Genomic DNA, 16137 nt, shown 5'->3' on the forward strand with positions numbered 1-16137 from the left:
AAATCCTCGATACACTATATAAAAGGTTTTTTCTTGCATTTTTCAGATATTAATTATTTAAAAATGTTAAAAAAAGAAAACATTTTATTTAAGATCGTAAAAAATATATATCGAGGCATATAATATATTGTATTGTTGGTTAGAATCTTTTATTACAATCAAAATAATAAATTGTAAGGCTTTGGCTTCTGGTTTCGGAAAAAATCTGCACATACTGTAGAATATGCCTTTCAACCGTTTCTTTTTATGTAAAAAAACGCTTTAAGCCTATATATCATGCTGAAAATAAATATTTTGTTTTTGGTATTCAATAAAAACATATAAAAATAGATAAATAAGATCGAATACATATTAGTATAAATAATTCTATCAGATCGTAGTCATGATAAAATTTTATATTGAAAGCATAGGATCTCAAAAAAAAAACGATTATCAGATGATTTAACACGTTTATTTGCGTTTTGTAGCACGAGATCAGTATAAAAACAAAAATTCTAGAAATTTCAAAACAAAATAATATTGATTATTGACTAGAATCGTGATGTTTAGCAAATATAAGCTGTATCGTTGGAATCTTTCTCTCTGGCTATATATGAACAATTTGATGTTTTTAATGAAAACAAGTATGCATATAGCTTGTACCAAAGTATTTACAGTACTCTCTGTTTCAATATTTCATAGATCAGTAAATCGCCTTTATTTTATATTCTTTAAAAAGTATAGTAAATCTGTATAAATTATGTTATCTATACGGTACTTTACTTTCCAATATTTTTTTCTTATATTTATATATAACTTCTAAAATCTTAAATATTAAACATTCTAAAAACAACATAGAGGAATGTTATTAGTCTAAAATAGTCTTTAACATATATCAATAACCAAAAAAACTAGGACTGTATTTTTAAGCATCATGAACTGATACTATTTGTCAAAAAACACGATTTTTTGGAAAATATACTAACTACGATCCATACGGAAAAGACACAATTCTACTAATATGTATAAACAAAACCACAGCTAGTATGCCACTAATATACTTGGTAATAATGTTTATCTGCTGAAAAAAGAATCTAGACATTATTATCAATATATTGAATTGAGAACTGGAGTGAGTCCAGCATAATTTTTTGACAGTAAAACCACAAAAGACGCACAACTGAAACGCTTTTTGTTACAATTTCCCTGATTCTTGTGTAAATTTATAATAATCGCCATGATTTTTTTTCATCGTACTGTTGTGCTATAAAAAAATATTTTTATTTCGCTAATATGCATTATTAATAAAATATATGAAAAAATTAAAGATTAATATTTTCCGTAAAAGTTTGGTTCTATATAGTGTTATTATATATACATGGCAATACAAAAAAATGATGTAACATGCAATTGTCTATTCTTTTTTTTTATAATTTCTAAAAAACAAATTTTTAATATTTTGCGCATTCAAACCGAATTAAGTAATGTTTTTTTATTAAAATACATAATTTGTATGATATATTTATTTTGTTCATTCTACGCTTATGTTAAAAACATATTTTATTTTCCAAAACGACCTGCGAAAGTTGCTTTTCAAATGTTAAAATGTCGACATAAAAACATAGCACGCATGTCAGAGCATTTAAATGTCATGATACATGGATTTATGTAATTTTCAAGCATAAAAAACAATAATAAATTAGACAAACACTAAAATATAAAAAACCTTTTTTTTGTAATAAGGTTTAAAACTGATATTTTTTTGCAACTTTACAACACACAACACAAAATTTGCAAACTTTTATGTCTATCAATAATATTCAAATAGCAAAAGAGCAGTTTAAATCTTAGGTTACTTTTTATTTATATTTATTATCTGTCTTTTGAATGAGATAGTTGTAAAAGATGACCAGATGAACGCAAAACTCTAATACATTAGTATTTTTTATGTTTTCTATCACATGCAATAACGGTTTTTATAACAGTCTACGTGTAAAATTAATTTTTTGTAATATTTCATTTGTTCATGATGAAGGTCATCATTTGGTTTTTATTTATATAAATTTTATATCACATATTCTTAATTCGCCTTTGAAAACTAAAGATAAACATATATAAGAAGGTATTTTGACCAACTTTATATTAATCGAGCCATTAGATATAAGCGTTATACGATTTACTGAATTAAAGCTTGTATTTTTCTATATTGATACTATATTAATAAAAATAAGAAAAGATTTCTACAAAGCAGAACGAAATACTAGATGTGGGTATATAATATCAAGCAAATGAACATTTTCTCAAACCTTAATCTTCTTATATGACATTCTTATTATAGGTTATACTTTAAATGGTGGGTTTTTATTCTGCAAAACAGTTTTTCAATTTTTTTTTGCATATCGGCTAAATAAAAAATGAAAAATTCTTTTTTGCATTGCAAAATATAGACTTTTTTATTTATAAATTTTAAAAAATAGTTTTTGTGATTAATGAACAGCCCTTAAAAAATTTTATAGGATAAGGCATGAAATATAAGAAAATTAATTTTAGATCAATATAATTTTATTCTATGAGCTAGCATTGCAAAATCCACTATGAAAGAAATATACTGAAGAATGCATAAAATCATATAAATACCGTAAATTAAATTTCCAAAATAATGATTATAAGGCTCTTTGAAGCGTAATATAGGCCAGAAAAATTTTATAGATAGGATTATTAATATTATTTCAAAAAAAAACGCATTTAAAATGCTTAAGACTATAAAAATGCGTGCAAAAAGGAAATCAATACGGTGTTTGTATAATAAAATATGCAAACCGAACATTGTAATACTTAATAAGTAAAATATAAAAGTTGTGTAAAACACAACATCTGGCCGCAAGTCAACATCTAAATGACCAAAAAAATAGTAAATATTGTTCAAACATGTAATGCAACCCTTTTTATATTTATTCCTATCATTTAAAACACTCTCGTTAGCAGCTATTACTATTTCAGTGATAATAACTCGTTCATTACCATCATTATAGTTGTTGCCTAATTCTTCTGTCTTTGTTTCAAAATCTGATGTAGCTGACATTTTTTTTTCTATGACTTGAGAAATCGAAATATTTTTTGTTTGATGCATATAATGTAGTCTACACGAAATATTATATGTAAAAAATATAATAATCAAAAATAATGCATCGATCAAAAAGGAAAATTGCTTAAAAATTTCTTCCCAAAATATTTATTTTATTATTTCCTGTTTTGTTTGGATATTCATTCGGGTTCAAAGAATTAAATCATAATCTAAATTAGCCATAATTTTAGGGTTTTTTTCTAAACATGAGACATGGCATTTTATATTACATTTTTATTATTTCATATATATGCGTCTAAAGACATCATAATCAAAAACATAATATAAAAATGTAGCAAAAAGCATAAAAAAGAAAAGAAAAATATTTTTGTGTAATTATCATACATAATACCAAGAGATCAAATGCTTCCAAGGCAATTTCATTTTATTGAGTTAAATATGAATGACTTTATCTTATAAAAGTGTTTATAACGCTCTAAATGGTAAATAACTATATAAAAAAACAAATCAATTTATGTAAAATTTATTTCTACACAAACAACCAGATTAAGAAATAATATTAAGCTGTTATAATTTTTTTCAAAAATCAAATGTAGCAATGAATTACGGTGTTTTTGTTGTTCAAATAAGACAGATAGCGACATTTAGTGCGCATATGCTCTTTCTTTTAAGAAACTATTTCTCGAATCGTTTTTCTTATGTCCGATAATTTTAAAAATTTATATAGAAAAATTCTTATGGCACTAAGAAAAAAGATGAATTTGCAAAATAAAATTTTTTTCATTTCAAATAATTGATTTGAATTTTATATCACTTTGTCAGTACTCTAACATAATTAAGCTAAATGTGAATTAATCCTAAAAAGATAAAAATCGTGTAAAAAAGTAACTGAAAAGCAAGAGTATTCTTTTTCTGAAATTTGGACTGTTTCTTATATCATTGTACACTTAAAAGGTAATAATTATCACTATTGACCATTATTTTTATTTTTCTATTCAGAAATAAATTCGAGAAATGATTTTCCATATAGGGAAGCTGCAAATTCTTGCATGAATAAGTAAATCTAAAGACTGGATTTTTTTTCGCAACACATCATATAAAAATACATTTTATTACGCTATTAAGTAATATTAAAAACTAGAGCATAGATGTTGTATGCTCCTTACATATAAAAAATGATATATTAGAAAAAATAGATTAATTAAAATAATAAATGCTCTATATTGTTTTTTATCAGTTATTATAAGTACATCTTTATGATTTTTCATATAAAGTCATTTTTATTCTATTTTTTGATGTTTTGAAAATTCAAATAATACGAAAGGATAGTGTCCCAAATTCTTATCTAAAAAAAGCTGCTATATGTCATTTATATGGAATTTTGTATTATAGAATTCATAAATTCGTATTTTTTTAGTTATCTAAATAGCAGATATTTTAAACGAAATATTTCACATTTATGTTTACCAAAATATCATTTTATTCTATTAATTTTTGATGCTGCTAGTATAGGAGTTCTTTTTATATATTTATTATATGTTTGCATATAATTCAATATGTATTACAATCAATGCAGTCTTCTATATGAAAAAAAAAGAGAAAAATATATCAAAAAAGGTTTATTAGTTAATCAAAATGTTTTCTGTGAAAAACTGAAACTTAGAGAACCTGGCAAATTTTCAATTTTTTTCTAGCTGATATAGTCTTTTCTAGTATATTAATGTTAAGACGTTGAAAATACATATTCGAATTCAATAAAAAATTATGTATTCGAAATCACTAATGATTATTTTTTTGGGGAATCATACATAAGATGATATTTTTTAGACCATTAAAATTTACAAGTACAACATATTTACTTTATAATATTTTTCTTATGAAATTGTTTTATTATTTGTATAATTTGAACATATAAACAAAATCTCTATAATACGTATGGCGTAGGTACAAAAATATTAATATAGTTAAATCATAAAACCTGTTTATTTCATCTTTTTATGTATATTTAGGGTAGGATGTATTTCTCAACCAAAAAATATAACCCAATATATCTCTTGTCATCAAATTAGAATATTATAAAAAATGCATATGTAATATAAACAATACATTTAAAACTAAGATTTATAATTAAAAACTTTTTTGTGCAATAAAAAAATATATATTTTGCAAGATCACTGTATTAAATTAACTTTAAAAATAATCTACACATATAAATATTTTTATAACATCAGAAACTCATATATACTGTTTGACTGCATCTAACACTTTTTAGTATGTATATTGTATACCATTTAGGTAATAGATTCATAAAGTATGTTCAGTTCTTTATAGTATCTTTAATAGCGATACTATCTAATTTAAAATTATTGTATCGTGATAATCTAACATATGAGTATTAATTTCTTATTGCCACTAATAATTAACTCTAATGTCGATTACTAATTTTGTAATTTATTATAAAAAAGATGTATATGTTAGTTTATTTGAAAATATACATAGCGAAAAACGCCATTAATAAACTAAAGCTTAAAATAAAGGCATTAATATGCAGTTAAAATCTTTGTGAAGGTTTTTCGAAAATATAATATACTCATTTGCCGCCTTTCGCACTATAATAATAAAGATAATATTTTATATAAATGTTGCCTCTATATAGAATAAAGTTTTTATCAATTTAAGCTTTAATGCAGTAAAAGATAATAAATTAACTTTTTTTCTGTTTGCAAATTATCCCATCTAATAGTTTACTATATTATAGTTAAAATCGTATTAGAATTTTTATATATGCGTATTGTAAATTGATTAGAATTTCTTATAAATCTTTTTCTTATAGGTAGGTCTATATATGATAAACTATCTAATTGTGTGCTAGTCTTATATTCTCTTTTCAAGTATTTCTAGATATATTTTTACTGGTGCTATAAATATAAACCTTTTTTATATTATCTTAATGTTTTATGATTTTTGTTTAGTAAATTATAATAATCAGTATAAATATAGTTGTCTCTGATATAAATATTTCATGATAAAATTTCTTTATATGTTTTTTAATATTTTCTTATGTATATTAGTATATTATAATTAGTAACAAATAATGTTAGCGTTAATAAATGGCGATTTATGGGTATTTGATAAAAATACGCATCAAAATTTCCTAAGTTTATTTTATTTGCATCTAGCAGAAGAAGATCAAATAAAAGATTTCTTTTTTTTATTCACCTATATGTACTTCATACATCATCTCTGTAAAGCCGTAAAAATTATGCATTAAGCTCGTATATCTTTAAGTGGTTATTGTACAATTTAATCGTATCTTGAACACATCTGCCTGTAGTTTACTTAGTATAAATTATGATGAGATGTAACTAATAGCTTTTTTTTTGTTTATTTGATGATAGGTTTGTTGTTCTTCTAGAAATTATAAAAATATGATGAGATATATAGGTTATTAATTTTTAAAGGTGTGTATTACCAGATGTTTTCTTCTATTTCAAAATTTTTATATAAATAAAAAACATTTTGTATATTACATTCAGGTTATAAAAATCCCAGTAGAATTATATGCATACATGCAAGCGTTCACATTTTGCAAGATACTCAGACTTATCTTCTTTCCAAAGAGTAGTTATTAAAGATAGATCATGGAAGGGTATCAAAAGTCATATCAAAGAGTTATTCAATATTACCAATGGACTAAACAAGCCTACAACTATAAAATACACAGATAGAAAAAGAATCAAATAAATTTATATGGTTATTGATTATTACATTTATATTATTTTAACTCATTACGCCAAAAAAAAATATGTGAAACGGAAAAATCAGAAGCAGATCACTAGATAAATACAAATCATCTATAGCTATAACTGTTATCAAGCAAACAAATGTTGAGCATTGGAACATGCGCAAATTTCATAAAAGAATATACAAGAAATCTGACGCAAGATTTAAACATTAAATCAACAGAAGCTCATTTGATTAAAGATAAATATGATGCCAATGCCGGGAATCGATACGCTTAAAATTTTTTCTACGCTATTTACAGGAGAAACTTAGGAAATATTTTTGCGGAAAATTAATGTAATTTTTTAACAGGAACTATAAAGAAGAGTGATGAAAAAATAAAAAGACCAAAATGAATAAAAGTCGGCTTTCAAACGATTTTATGCCGATATCAATAAAATTTAAAAAAAATATAAGTAATTCTTATTTTAGCAATTAAAGATTAAAGACGAGTCGACTTATGTAGAAATAAATTTATTTTAATATACGAAAGTTAAAAATAATATAAAAAAATTCTAAATTCCAAAGGACAAGAAAACCCCATTCTACAAAATGAGTCTTATCTAATCCAACCATATATCATATTAGAGCTAATTATATCCACCCGACATCCCAAGAATATGTCTGATACAGCTGTCTTGCTACAAAACCCACATTAAACCTACCAAAGCCATACAAAAAAAATACAAATAACAACACTTATTTTTCGGAAAAAAATGAATATTTTATTTTTGTAAAATATGTGAATTACTAAAATAAAACAAAAATAAACGAGGCTTTTTTAAGAAAGAGAAAACGAAAAAAAATACACAAAATGCGGTCAAAAACATGATTCTAGACAAGGATGAGTATTTGGAAACAAAATAATTGAGATCATATCAAAAAAATAATAAGAACAAAAGATGTGGATTTTAAGATAAAACCTATTCTTTAAGCTATATATGTGATTTTTTCAAGGTGTGTTGATTATAAACAAAAAATATACATTTGAAGCAAAAAATAATCAAATCAATAGTTTTTTTCTAAAAATGTAAACAAAAAACGACAAAAATAAAAAATAATTTTAACGATTATATTTGCCCATTCTAAATTATCCGATAATAGGAAATGTTTTTCTATATAAATAAGTTTTATTTTGATAATAAAATGCAATTTTTGATGAATTAGAAAGCTGTTAGACTAGATGGAAATATTTATTTCATCATTAAAAAATGACGATAACGTATAAATTCATATATAAGTAAGATAGACCGAATTGATGTATAATAAAAATCAGACAGAATTGTTATACTTATGCGACATTTGGAATACCAAAACATATGATGAATGTTAAAATATCACGTGGTTTTCTAAATTTTATATGTTTAAGACAAAAGCTACAAAATTTTTTTAACACGGCCATATGAAAGGTAATTATTGCAAAATATGTTAGGATCATCAGTGCGTCTAAGTAGATAGAGAACCTGCTCTCAAAAATGTTGCGATTGATAAATCATATTTTAAAAATATCATAAATCGCAGATTGATGTCAAAAGCTATTTGAACATATATAATAAAAAGACTGGATGCATGCCAGAGAAACTTAGACATACTAACATGAATAGTGTATTTCATAAAAATTTGAAAGCAAATGGTAATATTCTTTAAGGTTGAATGGTGAAGAAAAGTGCATAAAAAGGTGTAAAACGGAATACTACGGAGTGAGAATCTGTTACATTTATATTTTCATCTTGTATAGAATCACTGAGCAATAAATGTTTTGAAACTTACTGGGAGATTGCGTAATATACGTGTATAGTTCTTTACAAAAATCATCTCCTGTTTATATGCCACTTCAAATAAATATCAAAGTATCAGAAACTCTTATACTCAAGACGGATACAAAGTTCCAAGTGTTGCATGCAGTAGGCCTTGAAATAAACAATAATCGGTCTGCCACTAACCATGAAATATACGCGGATGTAGCAACATAAATGGATAACCGGGTGCAGATAAAAATCTTCGAGTAATTAGAACTTATAATTAGGATATAAAATTAGATACTTTTGGCATTATTTCAGAATAAAAACTATAACTTATAAGAAATTTTTGCAAGACTAAACTGAAGGCTGGGAATTATTTAAAGCCATTTTTGAAGATGCAACATTTCTTATAAATGTACTTGTAAGCGTTATAAATGTAGATACAGACAAATAAACTTTACTTTATATTTAGACAAGAGATATTTAAATACAAAATTCAATTCACCTCCAGCCTAGTAATAAACAAAAATTTTATATAAAGAAAAATTACAGGGATATGTTAAGTGTTATATTGAAACACACTGCGAGAAAATAATCTACCTTCTGAAAAATTTGTTTGAAAACAGTAAAAAAGGTTCATTGAGGAGTTCTGCAATATTATAAGTAAAAATATAACAAGACACATCTCGTGAAATCGAAAAATATATTAAAAATTTATTATATGTATTTATCACTGATTTCGAGACACCGGAGAAAACAAACAAGAAAACATACTCCGTAAAATAAAAGAAAAATCTTTAAGAGCAAAGAACAATGATATGGTATATATTGTTGAATTATCAAGATGGATAAAAGACAGTAACAAAAAACTAAGTGAAGAAAGCAAATTCTGTTATATTAAAGACAAAAATGTCTGTTTCTGGTAAGGATAAAATGCACTGAATGTTATGAATCCATGGAAACAATTGAAATCTGGGCAACGAGATTTAATAAATTTTTGGGGCATGATTACACGCAAAGGCACATTTTAATCGTAAGATTTCTTACAATAGCTTCTAAAAAGACGATACAACATTAAGAAAACCATTAAAAATATGAAATCTCACATACAAAAGAATAGCGAAAAGTAAAAATAAGATTATACCATGATCTAAACACATGTATCTAATAAAAAATTTAGACCTGATGTTTTTTTTACGATAAAAAAGAAATTATCATAACATGATAAATATAGGTAAAACTAAACTTGATAACCATGCTGAAGTTGAGTGTGTAAAAAAAGATAAATGACATCTTAGAACTAAAATCGGTATGATTATCAGCTGTAGTACAAGAATAATACCATATGTGATAAATTGTGATGAAGTGGTTATAGAATTTCATAAAAAATATAGAAAGAATTAAAAATCCCGGATGAAGTAGAAGTCCTCATGATAGCTTGCACACTTTGAATGGCACTTGAATGGATTTCATTTAAGGGAAGAATAGCATGCAATAAAAAATGATCAGGAAAGGGTGATAAAAGATGCATCAAGGAGTTATGCAATATTCCCAATTGACTGAACACTTCTAAAGAATTATAATGAAAATTAATCTACAAATAATTATAAAGATATACATTTCGGTCAAAAATACGTCCATTTTGGTGAATGGTAATATATGCTGAGTTAATACGAGATCACTATGTATTTTTATATACTTTTTATTTTACGAATATTGTGTACTTTATAACATTCAAAATTATTTTTTTACAATCTTTATAAATAATTTACATAGCATTTTAACGTATAGGAATGTATATACAACTTTTAATCTAACTTTATAGCATGTTTAATAATTAAACAGGTTGATTGTACATACCACAATAAAATATAAGTCGTAATATGCATTTTTATACGTATAGAATATATAAAAAAAATTGATGTGGTATAGTTCTACTATCAAACCTGTAATTTTTTATAAAACTAATTGTTAGTTTGGTACAAGAACATATTAATTGATACGCAAATCTTTTAAATAATATAAAGCCATGTAATTATAGAAAAATATAAAATTTTTGAGGCGTTATTCAAAACTATAATAAAAAAATGAATGTTTTTGATATGTAACAATATTTGCAAAAATTGGTCGCATAAATTACTAGAAATATAATTTACAAAGACTAGTTTGTGATCTTTTTTATGCTTTTTGAATGTATAAACAAAATTCGTCTTTTATATTAACTCTAAATCTAATGATGATTTTTTTTAATGTATACCGCATAGAAATTTAGGGACCTATGTTATGCAAAAAAATACATATAGCGACTTACTACTATGAATAAATATATGAAAATATTTCTATAAAAAGAAGACTTGATTTTATAATATTTTTTCTAATATCTAAAAATTTCCACATATTTATTTTAATTTTAACAACACTAAATTTATATCCTAGCAAATTCGTTGTCTTTTTTTAAAAATTTATTGATATATGACGGTATATCTGCAATTTTTAAATATTGTCTGATCTAATATTGCTTTTATAAAGTCTTTACAATGCTTCAAATATAGCATGTATGGATTTTTTATTCATTTGGTGTTTTTCTTTTCATCTAAAAAAATAATGGTATGCTTATTCTATATAAAAATTCAATTATAAAATCGCGTGTTATTCAAGCTATAGTTTACAAATTTAATTGGTCCTATATGTATTTAGTTTAAAGAAATACATAATTGTATTTTTTTTGTGTTATTATACATTTCTGTCCCTTTTTTATATTACAAGCTTTTTATTAGTAACTATTTGACCATATATTTGTATGTAATGGTTTTTGACGTTTAGACAAAAAAAATATTTATTTACTATCATCAGAAACCAAGTGTTTTGTCTAAGTAAATAATTAGATTTATTTATTACTTTGTAGATTCAAATATGTTATTTTTTTACTCCTGAATGCGTGTACTATCTATTATTTTTTTGTTGTAGACAGAATACTTTCAAATATTTTTGCAAATTAATTATACAATATTTTGGATTGGATTTAATCATATCTCCATGAAAATATTTTTCAACTAGAAAATTCATTTTTTTTGTCAGTTTTAAGATGGCTATTGCCTGTTATATATTCATCTACTAAATAATAAAAATTTCTTTTCTAAAAAAACTTATTTTTTAGAATTATGATTTTATAAAGAAGAACTCACTAAGGCTTTTCTATGTAATACACTCGTATTGCGTACTCGATTTTTAATATAGTTATATACTGTATATGTCTTTTTTAATCTTTAAGTGTCTCGGATTCTGGAAGAATTTTGTCCGCTAGCTATAAATATTGGTAATTCTCTGGTGAAGTATTTACATATGCACCCATTTCCATATTTTTTCGCAAAAAAAAAAAATTTTATATTTATATACAGTGTAGAGCAATTTTAAAAAAATTGATACCATAAAGCCGATTCGGATGATATTTATCCATTTAAAATGGTATTTTCTTTAATTTTGTGATATAAACGGGCATTATAATTATACTTAACGTATGTACATCGCCTATACTTTAAAGATGTATACATATTTAGTCTTATATATGTGTAGTTATTCTGTTTAAAGTCTAGAGTTTATTGCATCTTTTTCTGTTATTGAAATGCCAGCAAAAGGAAATAATAGTTTTTTTAAGTTATTTATTAGGAACGTAAATTTTCAAATACAGGTATCGATTATTTATAAATGTTTAACTCGAATGGTTTCTTATTTGAGAATATGATTTAAATAATATATATATATATTTTTTCTAAAGAAATTTAATATTTACCAAAATTATCAGAAAAAAAATCTATATATAGGTATTAAGAAGACAGTTCGATCCAAAAAAGTTTTCCATAAAATTGTATAACATTGGTATCATGGACTATTTTTACGATTCAAATTAATAAATTACATGTTATATGAAAAAGGGAATTTACATCTTTTATAATAAATAAGCAGCAAGATGTGGTATAATAGCTTCATCAGTTTTTTATTAAGAATTAACAGTCTAAGAAAACACAAGTATCAATTTATCTAATTTACACAAATGTTATTTTAAGGATTTTATTGAGTTTGCACGCCTTTCTTGCATAAAAAAAGCAAATTAGATTTAAATCAATATATATCATCTAGTATCAACTACATACCATAAAAATTGGATGTCTAATCCAATATAGAAGTATCGATATAAGATTATTTTTCTATGTATTCTGTCTTTGATTTTCTAATGTTACATGATAAATAATTTTAATGGATTACATTAATATAATATTGCTGTAAAATAAAATATAACTGTATGTCGAATCTTTAAAAATAATTTTTGACATCATTCTCATATTAAGATGGTAAAAGAATAATAACTTGTGCTACTTTTAGCGTTAAAATGTAAAAAATAGTCATAAGCGCTGTAATTCTAACATATAACATGTTTCTGATCACGAGATTACATTAACTCATATCAAATGCTACAATTATCTAAATGTAAAAAACGAATAAAATTATACAACTCTGATAACGGTCTTCATTTATTTTGCTAAGAATAAGTATTTTAAAATCTTAAAAAATGGAATCACAAAAATTATGGAATTCATAAAAACAAATATAATGTTATTTAGCAATTATAAATTTAAAGAAAACAAGTATTTGCGTGATAAAAAATAAATATCATGTATCATTATAAGATCTGGATAATACTGTAGAATTACTGTGGTTTTTTCACTGTCTAACGGATTCTTTGTGGCACATAAATACTATTATAATAGCACATCGTATTGTAATCACTAAACTGATTATGTTCAAAAAAATAAAATGCAGATTTAGTCAGGATCACAAAACTATTTAGAAAGACACACAAAATATATCATATATTAGTTTGAACCTTTCGATGTAATTCATAAAAAGCTTATATGCCTCTGGTCTCTGTGTATATATTTAATACCAAGCAACAGTAAAATATAATTAACAACTGTTTCTTGGTAAAAAAAATTCAAGACTAGATATAGTGTCTATTATATATAATTTTGCAGGATTTTCAATAAAGACAGATAAAAAATTGATAATCAAGATTGATCGGATATTAATATAAATATCTATCGGATCGTAGTCAAAAAATATATAAAATTTATTGCTTACGATTACAGTAATTACGATTTTGTTATATATTATTTAAAGATGCAATATTATCAAGAAGATTGCTAATTGTTATGTTTAATGCAATATAACAAAAGAATAAAAAAATTATCTAATAGGAATTTATATAAATTTGAAATAAATTTACATAATAACGATCTTTATTTACATTTTCGTTCGTAAATGGTAGAATACGAAATAATATTTTTTTTCAGCATAAATTTTCATATGATTTCACATTTTAATTTGCTTTTCTGTATGACGTAATCAGCGTTAAAAATAAGAATAAAAAATTTCAAAACAAAATATTCAAGAATATCTTTAAGAACCTGTGATCTTATTTTGATATAAAGATGATTTCTTAGAAACTTTCTTAATGATCATATTCTAGACAAAATTATGTTTTGATATATAACAAGTATGCAAAGAGCTTTTACAGTAGTAAATATGATAATCTCTGTTTATCGCCTTTTTTTTATATTCTTTGATAAGCATAGTAAATTTTTTTACATTTTATTTTTTAACGGGTAAATTACCACGCACACGTTATTTTCTAATATTTACCAAAAATTCTAGACTTTTGAAAATTATGATTTTTGAAATAGCATAGTCTAAGATATTACTTTGAACATTATCAAATGTAAAAAATTAGGTGCCGCATTTTTGTGCATCAAACACTTATACTTTAGGTAAACAAACATGTTCTTAGAAAAATATACTATTTGCGATCTATACGGAAGATAAATAATGTTAATGGTATGTTTATGTTTTTATAATTTATATTGCGCATAAAAAATACGTGGTTTCTTGGTTTTTTTCATTGAAGTATATTTATATATTACTATAAATAAATTAAATAAGAAATTGATTGTGCCTAACAATATTTCTTGTCAAAGGAATGAATAATAACAGACAACTAAAATACATTATAAAATAAACAATATAACTATACAAAAAAAAAGTTACCATGATTTTTAATGTTCTTAGTCGTGTTATGGCAATAAAAACCTAAAATTTTTTCCTAATATTTATCAATGATTAATAATCAGATGCTACAAAGGTACAATAATCGATTCTAAAAAATTATTGTTTCAAAATAATTTAACAGATGAAAATATCATAAAAATTGTTTTAGTTATTTTATATTGTTATTTTGGTTTTTTTCCTTCTTTCTTTATAACAAATTTAATATATTTTGCGCATCCAAACGCCTTTAAATATATAACACTTTGGTTGGATATGACACTTTTTTTCTATAAGCTCGTATAAATCAGTATGGAAAATCAAAAACCGTACTTGCTAAATTTGCTTTTCATCCGTCATAAAGTCAATAGAGAACATATCTGCGAAAAGCAGAACTAAAAAACATGCGTCGATATACAGGTTATAACCTTTTTCTAACGAAAAAACCCATAAATAAAAGGATAAACTTTATGAATTTAAAAAAACAATTTTTAGTTAATTTTATTACATAAAACTAGAATTTTTGTAATCAATAAAATACAAAATTTGCAGAACTTTTAAATCATCGATTTCTATTTAAATATTGAATCAGATTTCAATCTTAAACACATTTTTATAGTATTTAGTATTTGTCTTTCGAATGAGGTAGTAGTAAAAGATGACCAGACGCTCGCAAAATTCTTATATATTGATAATTTATATATTATACATAACATGCAACATAAATGTCATTTCACCTTTCTACGCGTATTTTTAGCTTTTTTTAGATATTCATTGGTTCTTGATGATAGGCATCATATTTGGTCTGAGGTATGTAAAATTTTAAATCATTTATATTCTTAAATCGTATTTGACAACAAAATATTATTAAATTTACAAAAATGTTTTTTATGTAACTTTATGATGACAAAACCAAGTAATTTAAGCGTTTTAATATTATCTGTTTTTTGCTTCCAGTTTTCTTTAATTGGTATGATATTGAGTTATAAAAAAACGATTTTTTGACATAGAAACACGAGATTGACTAGCTGTGGGTACAGAATAAATTTGCTCATGGCTTTTTTCTCAAACATTAATCTTCTTTTATGAAATTTGTTATTTTAAGTTTTACTTTGCGAAAGCGGGTCCTTTATTCTGCAAAATAGTTTTTCAAAACATTTGTTATGTATATCTGCCAAATAAAAAATGAAAAATTGTTTTTTGCCAAACAAAATAAAGACTTTTTTCATTTATAAATTATAAAAAATTGTTTTTGTGATAAAGAACAGCCTTATAAAATTTTATAGGATAGGACATAAAATATAGAAAAGTTTATTTTTAGATCAATATATTTTTATTCGATGAGCTAGAATTGCAAAATCCACTATTAAAAAAATAAACTGAAGGAAGCATGAAATCATATAAAATCCGTATATGGAATTCCCAAAATAATGATTATACGGCTCTCTGAAA

This window comes from Rhyacophila brunnea, unplaced genomic scaffold (genome assembly GCF_057557595.1).
Source record: "Rhyacophila brunnea isolate RB1 unplaced genomic scaffold, BYU_Rbru_1.0 scaffold_50, whole genome shotgun sequence".
Taxonomy (NCBI): Eukaryota; Metazoa; Arthropoda; class Insecta; order Trichoptera; family Rhyacophilidae; genus Rhyacophila; species Rhyacophila brunnea.